This window comes from Haemorhous mexicanus, chromosome Z (genome assembly GCF_027477595.1).
Source record: "Haemorhous mexicanus isolate bHaeMex1 chromosome Z, bHaeMex1.pri, whole genome shotgun sequence".
NCBI classification, from domain to species: domain Eukaryota; kingdom Metazoa; phylum Chordata; class Aves; order Passeriformes; family Fringillidae; genus Haemorhous; species Haemorhous mexicanus.
The window spans coordinates 79377320-79389811 of record NC_082381.1 but is presented as its reverse complement, the minus strand read 5'-3'; the positions used below and the strand labels follow the sequence as shown (position 1 = coordinate 79389811).

General features: G+C 40.2%; 1 protein-coding gene and 1 non-coding gene across 3 annotated transcripts in view; both read right to left on the bottom strand.

Moving 5' to 3' along the window:
- Positions 1-12492, bottom strand: part of ZFR (zinc finger RNA binding protein) — a 47161-nt gene that overhangs the window by 30515 nt on the left and 4154 nt on the right. The gene's annotated exons all lie outside the window — the stretch shown is intronic.
- On the bottom strand, positions 1143-1280 carry LOC132322609 (small nucleolar RNA SNORA66). The gene has a single exon (XR_009485143.1). It is a non-coding gene; the product is annotated as a small nucleolar RNA SNORA66 (small nucleolar RNA).

Genomic DNA, 12492 nt, shown 5'->3' with positions numbered 1-12492 from the left:
AGGTACTCACTCTTGCTCACAACTGCACAGAAAAGCACTCATCTCTCCTTCTCTCTTGACTGTCCCGTGATAATCCCACACACACACACTTCTTGGCCCTGTTAGGCCAAGGGAACAAAACATCTTCACTTTGGGTAAACAATCTCTATATTGAATTCTACTTCAGCACAACACAGGCACAGCAAGCGAGATAAGAACTGTGTTTTCCTTCTTCTCTGCTTGTCTCACAGTTTCTCTGTTCAGAGGGCATGTGAATACCCCAATGTACCTCACATCACTGCTTGCAACTCCTCCTCTCAGATGTTCACAGGAAAATTCTGTTTAATTAACATGAGAAACTGGACTCCATCACAAAATCCAGGAAGACTGTTTCATGATGGTAAACATGAATGACAAGTCTATAAAATTAGGCCTCATTATCTACATAACTAACAGTACAGAAATGTAAAATAGTCACAAAATTGGAGGTGATTATCATGGCCATATATATCTATTAAAATAACACTAAACTGAGTAAACAGACAGCAGACTCCTTAACTGACTGCAGTTGAACACATCAACAGTCTAATGCTGACAACAAGATAAGTCTTGCTTCACACTTTTCCTACTCTTAGTCTTCTTTTCTCCTAAACACCAATCCTGGCTAAGCCATCTTATTCCATCCCTGGTGCTAATTGTCAAGCCATTCAGTGCACTGATTTAACTCATTAATCTAGGAGAAAACAATGCAAGGGTTTCTTGTTGGGGTCAAATTCTAGCATGGCAGAAATGTTAAGAAACACAGCAGCTTACAAAATAGGTCTGGTGAGAGCCAGAACCCATATTAATTATATTTATACAGGGAAACAGCAAAAATGGAGCAGAAGACTTGTGCAGAAGCGCTAGCGTGGCTTTTCCACATTTCAAGAAACTATTTGTTACTGTTACAAAACAAGATACAGTGCTCACAACACACTACAATGTAACAGTACCAGTCAGTTAAGCAAAGAAAATGCTTTTGTTCTCAGAATATGCATGATTAAAGATACCTGATAGTTTTCAGTATTTAAAATCATGAAGAGATTACGAACATTACCAGCAGAACTATTAACAAGATTATGGTACAGACAACTTAATTTCTTGTGCAACTAAGCAGCAAAAGTCCTTGTCACAGCATAGAATTAACAGCCCAAATAATTAGATTTCTAAGGCTAACACAGGCTCCATGACTATGTTTATTTTAGCAAATCTGTTCCCATTGATTCTGCAACATCACGCAGAGCTAGTGATCGAGTTTGCAAGACTGCAAGAAAAGTATTCTAGAACTGACTGCTTCTTCCTAAAAGTTGTGTTACATTATTTAACAGTAATTAATGGTGACATCTCCTCTAAATTTGTGACATTCTTCTCTCCCATGGTCTTACTGAAAACCTTTAGCATTAAGATGAGCAGACGTTTCAATGTAATTAATTTACACAAAAATATCCTTGTGCCAACTTCTTTAATTAACTGACAAGAGTTCTTATCCTGGTTTGGTGATTAGCGTCTCATCACGTTTGCTGAGATGAACTCAGTCCTCCTAGATTATTCTGCCAAACTCCCTATTCCACTCTTCCTTCATCTGTGCACCTATCTGTTTTTCTTAGACTACAGATGGCAAGAACCTCATGCGTCATTTCATACGAAGTTTCAGCTGTGCCACCCACTCTACTCCAGACAACTGCTTTCTCTCCCATCAGTCTAGCTTCCTCAGAGCAGATTCTTGTAGTGTTACCTGTGTACTGACTATTTTTCTCACATCAAATAGCAAATATGTCACACTAGTAGAAATACTAAATTCATAACCAATCCCTAGTGAACTCCACTGCAATTACTGTTATTTGATTATAGTTCTTCTAATTCTACTAATCACCTCTACCAGCTCCTTCTCTACAATTCTTTTACTAATCTCTACCCTAAGCAGTCATTTTTCACACTGCACTACATCAAGTACTTGTTCTTAGTCTTGATAAGTAAGTCTCCAAACAATCTAGGCATGCCATCAAGTTATTAGAACACCAATGAAATACAGTACGCCAGCCGAGCTACAGTAAAAAAACACATGCATATTCTTCATCCCTCAACAGCATGAGGAAAAGCTGAATTTATACAAATTATTCTGTATGTTCTATGAATTAAGAATACACCAATAGGTACGGCAAGACTGCAGAAAAAGAAGCTAAATCATTGATGCAGCCACTTCTCTTTGTAGATCAATTCTTCTCTTCCTCAAAATAAATTCTAATACCCCTTAGAAGCATTTTTGAGTCCAAGCTCTCTTCTACACTTGATTCAGTTTGCTTTGTTAACTTGGAGGAATTTAAAACTCACAGAATAATTTAGGTTTAAGCAAGGATTTGGATAAGGACCTGTCCTCATCCAGTGCTCGAAACACAGTTCATTTCAAAGCTATAAGTTTCTCAAGGCCTTGTCTGGTCAGGGGCTGATCACCTCCAAGAATGGAGACTCCAAGGATGCTATAGACAACCTGTTCCGGGGTGTCATGGTTTAACCCCAGCTGGCAACTCAGCCCCACACAGCCACTTGCTCACTCCCCCACAGTGGAAGCAGGGAGAGAACTGGAAGAGTAAAAGTGAGAAAGCTTGTCGGTTGAGACAGACAGTTCAATATGAAAGACAAAAACCGCACACACAAGGAAATCAAAACAAGGATTCGGATAGGATGGATTAACAGGCCAAAGCCAATCATATGAGGCACAAGGCCAAGTGCCGGGTCCTGACCTTAGGTCACAACAACCCCAGGCGACATTATAGACTTGGGGAAAAATGGCTGGAAAGCTGCCCAGTGGGAAAGGACCTGGGGTGCTGGTCAACAGCGGCTGGACATGAGCTAGGTGTGCCCAGGTGGTCAAGAACACCAATGGAATCCTGGCCTGTATCAGCAATGTGGCCAGCAGAACCAGGGCAGTGATTTCTTCTCTGTAGTCAGGCACTGGTGAGGCCACACCTTGAATCCTGTGTGGAGTTCTGGGCCCCACACAAAACACTGAGGTGCAGCACTACACCCAGAAAAGAGGAAGGTGTTCAGCCATCTCAGGAAAATCAGGTTCTATCACAGAAAAACATTTACTTGGGAAGACAAATACCATCACTCTGAACACCACCTCCTTCTTCCTCCAGTTTTATCATTGAGCATGATGCTATTTAGTATGGAATGTCCCTTTGGTCAGTTGGGGCCAGCTGTCCCGGCTGTGTTCCCTTCCAACTTCTTGTGCACCATCAGGCCCCTCACTGGTGGGTGGGGTGAGGAGCAGAAAAGGCCTTGCTTGACTCTCTGTGAGTACTGCTCAGCAATAAAGAACATATTTCTGTATTATCAACACTGTTTTCAGCACAAATCCAAAACACAGCCCCGCATCAACTACTATGAAGAAAATTACCCAGCCAAAACAAGTGCACGATGTTTGAGCATCCCGTCAAGATTTTTTTCCTTAGTTTTTTAAAGCTCCAGTTTCAAAAGCAAATGAGCTCTATACCAACACCTGCAAAGGCAGATCCAGTTTCTGACCACTCAATTTCATATAAAAGTTCTTGGAGTGTTTAAATTCACTTTCAGAATAAATCATTCTTTAATTTAGGAAGTTATGAGTGGCCTCCAATTGTACTCTGCGGTACTACTGTTATACCACATCTTCCAAAAGAAATTTTCATTCAAAACCAATGTATTTTACTGATACCAGACCTGCATCTTTAGGCCTTTCTGACTGTAATAGAAATAATGCTTCCCTACAAAGGTGACTTAATTTCTCTTTTCTGGGAACAATATACTCTTCCATGCTTATCTTCCTGTTCAGGTGTTTGTGTCACTGCATTTCCCTATCCCATCCAGAGCCAGTTTGCAGTGCACATGCTGCCCCCAGTTGTTTTGCTCTATTCTGTAGGTTTATATTTCAGTCAACTACAGAAGGTCATTTGCACTTTAGGTAAGAAGTGCAAACTACCTAAAGTGTTTTGTCTCTCCTTACCTGTTTTTAAACTTCCACATCTATAATACTATTTCCTCATCCTTTTTATTTCCTCTTCCCAAACAAGGTCACCTCTATTCAGTAGTTTTACACCACAGTATGTACTTAACTTGTCCTTGTCTTTCACATTCTAACTGAATAACTCCAAGAAAATGAGAGGTTAACTCTTTATTAACAATACTGCATTACTGTGCACAAGCATTTTTTGTGAAACACCTTTGACTCAAATCTTTGAATAACATCTATTATAATTCCTACTGATACTAACAATGGGAAATAATCTTTCTGTTGCATTAGTATCAGCACAAGTGGCACATATTGTAAAATATCACTATGATATTAAACCTGCTAGGTAAGACTGACTGCAGAGAGCTGTGACCATGTATGTTTCTCCATAGTATGTACCTCTAATTCCATGAGAATCTGATTTTCTAGGGGTGAGGGTGAGGGGCCATCCCATCTCTCAATCTTGCATAATTCATCCCAGAGCAAATGCCAAAGCAAAAACTGGCCTTATCTACATTGTTGTCTTGTGCACAAACCTCCTTTCATCAAATGCAAGTACCTTTTCTCAAAGCAGGTGCACAATTTTGCCCTGATACTTTTTAAGTTGGATATAAGAGTAATACAGTGGCTGTTTGTGTGGTATTGACATTGGACCCGGTTGTGTAAACCCAGGACTGTCATTCTGAAATAAAACAGTATTTTAAATATTTTTCTTGTTTGCAAGGAAACCATTGCAATCATTGAGGCACCAAATAATTATGAAGATCTCCCTGCCCAATTCTACACCACAAAATCAAATGAGCCACAGAACAGATTTACAAAAACCAGTGTATTTCTAGGTAGATACTTAGCCTGGAAAACTCTACCTGTTGGCCAACTTGTATTAAAACATCAGCAACAAAAAGTCTACACCCTACCCTGAGAACAAGCTCTCAAAACAGAAGGCGTTACCAATCACTACTCTGCATTTCTTACTAAAAAAACTAGATTTGTCATAATTCTGTTGCTAACTTCTATTTCTCTTGTCAAAAAGCAGAATATTCAAGCAGCAGTTAATAACCTTTTATGACTGCCTAAAGACCTTCAGCAAGAACACTGTAGCAGCGCTTTTGATACAAAAAAAGAAACAATGACTTTCAAAGCAAAAAAAAAAAAAAGCTGGCAGCACACTTGCACACTTGAACAGTCAGAAGTTGTAGAGAGCAGAAATTGATGGTCAACAGCAATTAATGAGGTACAGGTGTCCACTTGGCAAAACAATGTTCTTCAGCTCCACAGCCACGTGTTTGTCTCACTTAAACAGCCATATAAGGTAGGTTTGCAAATAAGCAGCATTATTCCCCAAAAAAGCTTAGATATGAACTTGCTAGATGGAATACAGGAGAACTTTTGTTAGTTACTTCCCAACAGCAACACTGAAAGAAGATCTGGATTTCCAAAGAATTACACAGTATTAAGGGCAAATCTCTTCTGCAATACACTTATGTCATGTCTTTTTTAATTTCCAGCTACTGCCCTTTTCTAGAAAAAAGTGTGGAGGTTTTTTTGTTTAAAACTAAATGGGAAGTAGAAAACTTTATGTATTTTTTTCATGTTAGCAATATAAAGAAAATACAACATTTTGATATAATGCTATTTTGCCAGATGAATGAAAATTGTAAGATACTTTATTTTCCACATTAAGGTATTTGCTGAGTAAGTAATGCATTAAGAAATGGGACAATCCATCTGTGGCAGTTACTGTCAGAGGAATAATACACTTTCAGGAAAAGGCAGCCTACTTCCAATTAAGATATATAGCACATAAAGGGTGTGTATACAGGAAGCGCAGAAAACGTTCCCTATAAGCCCTGCTTTTCATCACACTTGATTCATTTATTTGAATAAAAAAGAAGAAATTAATTGTTACTCATGTGCACATAACATGCTTATCTTCAGCACACTGCTGTACTAACAAGCAACACATGTACACAAATGCTGCTCATATGCTCCTATAAGCTCTGTTTATCTTGCTGAACACTGAAAACTCTCCTCCAAGAGGCAAAGAACATCTCTGATTTTTCAGTTTCAGTTTTCTGATGAGTGCTGTTTTGATAGACAGTTAAAATCTGGCCTAAAACCAAATATGTCTCTACCCAAAAGACAGTATTCATCAGAAATTACAACTTTAAAAACATATTTCTTCCAGATGTTTATTTATTTTTTTTTTATTTCCATGCACAACATTTAAGATAACTTCTGAAATGGTTTTTAAAATATGAGTATCTTGAATGAAACCTTCCACTAATTAGAATGTATTTTTTGATTTGTACCTTTTAAGAACATTGGAACACATTAGCATTAAGGAACCATATTTGGTGAAATCTAAGTGCCAGGTTTCTCGAAGTTTCACAGATAAGTCTATTAATAGCAGAATAGCAAAGCCACAGTTCTGCAGTTCTTTCAGGAACATGATGATTGAAACAAGTATGTTCTAGTTCTGTAAAAACTGCTAGAAGCAGTCCAATCTGCTACTGCTTCAGATCCTAACCTAGGAAGAGGCACCCCTGAATAACTGGTCAGATGAAGTTTCTGATGTGCTAATGGAACATGGACAGAGCAAAACAAAATCAAAATTACAATTAACAAGAAAAAAAAAGTTTTATTCTCCTAAACACACTTGACAATATACAGCATAAAATGGTGAAATGAAATATCACACTACAGTGAGTTGTACTTTAGGAGTGACTTTGCCTCTGTATTTCTGGAGCCTGTCGCTCATGTAAGGCATAAAATTCTCAATATTTGAATAACTTAGAACTTTAAGGAAAATTACTTTTTTCCTAATCTAATGTGCTAGGAATCCAGAGAGGCCTGAAGGCATGCAAATATGCTATTCCTTCATGAATTCTACTAAATTTCAGCAGTAATGCATTCTATGGTTTAACTACATAAAGCCTCAAAAAGACAGGGTTTTGCAGCCATTTCGAGTTTTACCTTCCCCTTCCTTGTTCTAAAAACTTGCTTGTATCATGCCTTTATAAATGATTGATGGCCACTAGATAGCTAAACCATATACTTATCAATAACTCACCTCAAAGATGAACAGTTTCATGTTTTCAAAACATCCTTTTTTCTTTGATAACCTCTACATTTAGTCTCACTTGATTTAAATCTAATCAAATTCTGCCATGTTTTGTTCCCTGTATACGCTACAGGTGTCTGTAACAGTGATGTAATATATGCTCTGTATCAACCTCTCTTTGCATGGCTACACACAACAGACAGTCCACTGCCCATACCACTTTCTTTAAAAAGTTCATTTTTTTCAAGTCTATTCAACAGCCTTGAATACAAAAAGAACTGAGCTTCAGAGGTTACATCTGCTTAAAAAAGGACCTACTACTAACTTTTCACCCCTGTCAAAATCACAGAATGGCAGAGATTGGAAGGGACCTCTGGATGTCATCAGGGGTCCAATCCCACTTAGGCAGCATCACCTACAGCCAAACACCCAGGACTATATCCAGACAGCTTCTGAGCATTTCTGAGGGTGGAGACTCCACAACTCACCTAGGCCTCGAGCACAAGGACTCAGACATTCTTGTATTCAAAAAAGTGCTGTTTCATGTTCAGAGGGAACCTCTTGCGCTCCACTTTATGCCCATTGCCTCTGGTCCTTGCAGTGGACATCACTGAAGTAGCCTGACTCTGCCGTCTCTGCAGCCTTCCTTCAGGTATTTATAGTTATTAAGATCCTCCTCACCCTCCTCCAGGCTGAACAGTCCCAGCTCTCCCAGCCTTTTCTTATTAGAGAAATGGTGCAGACCCCTCAGCAGCTTTGGTGGGCCTCTTGGGCTCTCTCCAATACATCCATATCTCTCCTGGGCTTTGTACTGAAGCCCATAAACAGACACAGGATTCCAGGTGTGGCCTCACTGGTACTGTATAAGAGGAGAATGATCACCTCCCTCACCCATCTGGTAATATCTCATCTAATGCATCCCAGGATGCCATTCTCCTACTCTGCTGCAAGGACCCACTGCTGGCTCACATTCAAGTCTGGTGTCCACCAGGACCCCCAGGTCCTCTTCCTTTCCAGCTGGGTGGCCCACGGTATGTACTAATGCATTGCGTAGTTCTTTCATACTGAACTTTGCACCTCCCCTTGTTGAACTTCCCGAGATTCTTGGCAGCCCTTTTCTCCAGATTTCTGAAGTCCCTCTGGATGTCACTGTAACCCTCTGGCACGTAAGTCACTTCTCATCATTTTCTGTCATGAGCAAGCTTGCTGAGAGTACACTCTGCCCTAACATCTGGACCATTAATGAAGATGCTAAACAGAAAAAATGCTGAAACTGCCAAGTTCTCCATAAAAGGAAGGAAACTTCACTAGTATGGAAAATTGTACTAAACTGTTAAAACATTCTGTATTTCCTGCCTTAAGCCACTACCTTGTTTTTCTAGCACCAATAATGTAACTACGCTCTGAGCTACCATTGTTGTATTTTAGTAACATACAAAATTTCACATATAATTTAACACCCCACAGTTAAGCCTATAACCACCAACCCATTCTGAGGATGTAAAGGACACAGCTATACCATTAACAGAAAATCTTTCCAATGTAGTCTGTTCCTAAAGACAAGCACCTGCTGCAAATTTCAACTAGCTGGCAGGCTTGCCCTCCTTAAAAAGACAAAGGCTTCTTTGACTCAAGGCACCTTTCCCCCTCATTTACCACGTTTTCTGTCTCCCTATTATAGCCTACTACAATACTGACATAAAACCCACTTTAACAAACCCAGAGCCACTTATTGCCTTTCTAATGTTGACATATCTCCTTTGAGAGTGGGACCTCACTGATTTGAAAAGAAGTCCATCAAAATCCTTTTGCAAACAACAGTACTGGAGGCTTCTTGTGTACATTGAGCTAGAACAGCATATTTACTACAGCACTAAACACTACCATTCGTTGACCAAAAGAGAATCAGCTCCACACAGCACTACCATATTCAGTGAAGTCTCTTCTGCTAAGAATTATGTACGTGTCAAGATGTGAGGGAACTCAAGAGAGCATGGGCATAAAGTACACAGAGCAAGCATCCAGAGTTTTTAGCATCATCCTGTGGTAAAACCGATTACTTTCACTGCTCAAGTCTAGTAGCACATCCTGTCTGCAGAAGAAGTCCTACCCACTGTTGTCCTCACCATCCCATTTTCACCAACACAAGACTGAATTATGTTTAGTGATACCTTAAGCTTGGTCTGGTATGCCTGTGCAAATTACAGCCCTAACAACTCTGAAAGACTCAATCCTTTTTAAACCAGTTTCTAGACAAGGAAGAATTAACTGGGGCAGGATATTGAAGACAAAAGTAACTAGAAATACTAGCAATTGTGAAAAGAACACTCCACCCTCAATCAATTCTAAACAGCCAACTCACCCATGCATAGCAATCCACTTTTTTTTGCTGTTTTGCACCACTTGAATATGCTGTAACATGGTGCACTATGTTAGAATTCCAAACCAGCTGTAATTGCAAGAGCTCACTTCCATACTGCTGCCTAGAAGACTGCATCTTAAGCTGGACTCACAGGCATTGTGGTCTGCTCTGAACTTGCACTGCTAAAATTGCCTTTATCTGTGACAGCTCACCACACTCAGTAATATTCAAGCTGCTTGAAGGCAATTCAAAGTTAACAAATCATTCCTAACTACCCAAGCATCTCCCATCAGTGTTCTGTCTCCTTAGAGCAAGACACAGTATGAATACTACCAAGATGAAACTCACAACGCTTAAGAGATTCTTCACCTTTTAAACCAAAACCATAATACAAGATTAATTAAATGAAACTATCACATTTGCACACTTCTCTGTCCAAACGTTACTTAAGGCCCCTATCTCTTCATCAGCATTTTAACCAGCCAATTTGAGATTAAAAGCATAATTATATCTCTCTCCAGCACTGAACGAAGAATGTTAATACTATTTTACATTGGAAAGACAAGCCAATATTAGGGTGTTAATTTCAAACAGAGTAGTCACACAGTGGCTCTGGTAAGGTACACAGCATGCACACACACACACAAAGAAGTCTAGTACCACCAAATTCCACATTTATTTTAGGCTCCTAAACAGATGGATTAGTACAGTCACTGCAAGAAGTAACAAATGAGGTTTGCGTTGCATGCAGGTTTATAACCTTAGCCCCTAACGCCACCAACCAGCAGAAAGCACAAACTGTAAAGGTTCTGTAATGTTCAGAGAAATTTCCTGCATTGCTATTCGCATAATTTAATGCTTCCCTCAGTAAATCACAATATTATTACTTGATAGAGCACACAAAGAATTTTAAATTAGTAGGGTAGCAGGAAATTTTATGCAGCAACAATACTGAAAGGAACAAGAATGCTTCTAATACATTATTTACAGGTTTAAAGGGCATTTAGCTCTTTCGCTGTCTTTGATTAAATATGAAACAAGATTTCAAGTATGTTTTATGAAAATTAGTATTTATGAACTAATAAATACAGTAATCTATTCCTCTTCTTATCTAGTCAATTGAAGGAACTTTACTGATTATAGTGCCACAACACTAAATATTATCAAGTTCTGCATGCCAATCCTGATTTTGTCTGGGATAGAGTTAATTTTCTTCTTAGTTGCTGGTTCAGTTCTGTGTTTTGGATTTAGTAAGAAAATTGTGCTGGTAGCACAGAGATGGTTTAGTTGTTCCTCAGTAGGGCTCACTCCCAGTCAAGAACATTTCAATTCCTTGTGCTCTGCCAGTGAGCAGGTGCACGAGAAGCAGGGTGGGAGCATGGTCAGGAGAGCTGACCCAAAATGGCCAAAGGGCTATTCCATGCCATAGAACATCATGTATGCATGTATAAACCAAGGTAAGTTGGCCAGGAGCTGCTGATTGTTTCTGGAGAACAGGCTGAACATTAATCAGCAGGGGATAAGCAATTGTGTTGTGCATTATTTTCTCCTCCAGGGTTTTATTCCACCTAATCCCTTCATTACTACTATTACTTTTATTAGTATTACTGCTGTAATACTTATTATTATACTTTATTTTCTTTAAACTATGAACTGTTTCTATCTCAATCCAGGAGTTACTTCTCTGATTCTCCTCCCCACCAGGGTGGGTAGGAAGTGAGCAAGAGGCTGCGTAGTACTTAGCTGCTGGCTGGGGCTAAACAGCAATAACCCGGTACTCCTGAATTTTCCAAACCCAAGGTCGACCACCTAAGCATCTATCAACCTGGCCTTCATAACTGCTTCAAATATCAGTATTTAATGTTAAGACTTGGACAAATTTTAATTTCTTCTTCATGTGAAGGATGACGGAGTATTTAAATGATCCACCAGGGCCATGGATAAGCTGGAACTCCAGGAAGACAGAGTGACTTCTATGTTCCATTGTCTTAGTTTAAATTCTGCAGCTGGGACAGGGCACTCCTGGATGTGTGGATAGACTGGGGAAGGAGAGGCTTGAAAGCTGTGTCACAGAAAGGGACCTAGGGTTCCAGGTTGATGACAAGTTGAGTCAGCAGAACCGTGGCAGCCAGGAGGGTCAACCCTGTCCTGGGGGCATCAATCCCTTCCCTTGCCATCACCAGCTAGGCAAGGGAAGGGATTGTCCCTCTCTGCTCTGCACTGGAGCAGCCTCACCTCGAGTGCTGGGGGCAGTTTTGGGTGCCACAACATAAAAAAGTTATTAACCTGCAAGACAGTGTCCACAGGAGGGCCATAAGCATGGTGAAGAGCCTGGAGGGGAAGCCATGTGAGGAGTGGCTGAGGTCATTTGGTCTGTTCAGCCAGGAGGAGACTGAGGGAGTCACTGTGGCCATTAACACCTTCACAAGTGGAAGCAAAGGGGCAGACACTGATCTCTGCTCTGTGGTGACAGAGATAGGACCCAAGGGAATGGCCTGAGGCTGTGTCAGGGGAGGTTTAGGCTGGGTATCAGCAAAAAATTTTTCCACCCAGAGGGTGGCTGGACACTGGAACAGGCTCCCCAGGGAAGTGGTCACAGTACCAAGCCTGACAGAGTTACAGAAATGTTTAGACAATATTCTCAGGCACGTGGTGTGATTCTTCGGGATGTCCTGTGTAGGGCCAGGAGTCGGACTTTGATGTTCCCTGTGGGTCCTTTCTAATTCAGGATATTCTATGATACTATGATTCACTACTAATAACACAAATTAGAATACAGTCACTTTGAGGAACTGCAATTCAGAAAGAGTTTATACCAGTTTGCAATAATTCTAGAATTAAAAACAGAAACTTTCCTTAAAAGCACCTTTCAGCAATCGCTTAATAGAGCAGACTTTTTCCTTTGAGTCATCTGAGTGGGAGATCTACAACGGTGAATACTCAAATTCTGAGGGACCAGCTTATAAACTGAAAGTTCCAACATCTCCATGGGCCCTGATGGGATTCACCCCAGAGAACTGAATGGGCCTGCAGCTGTTACAGCAAGACTCTCAATCA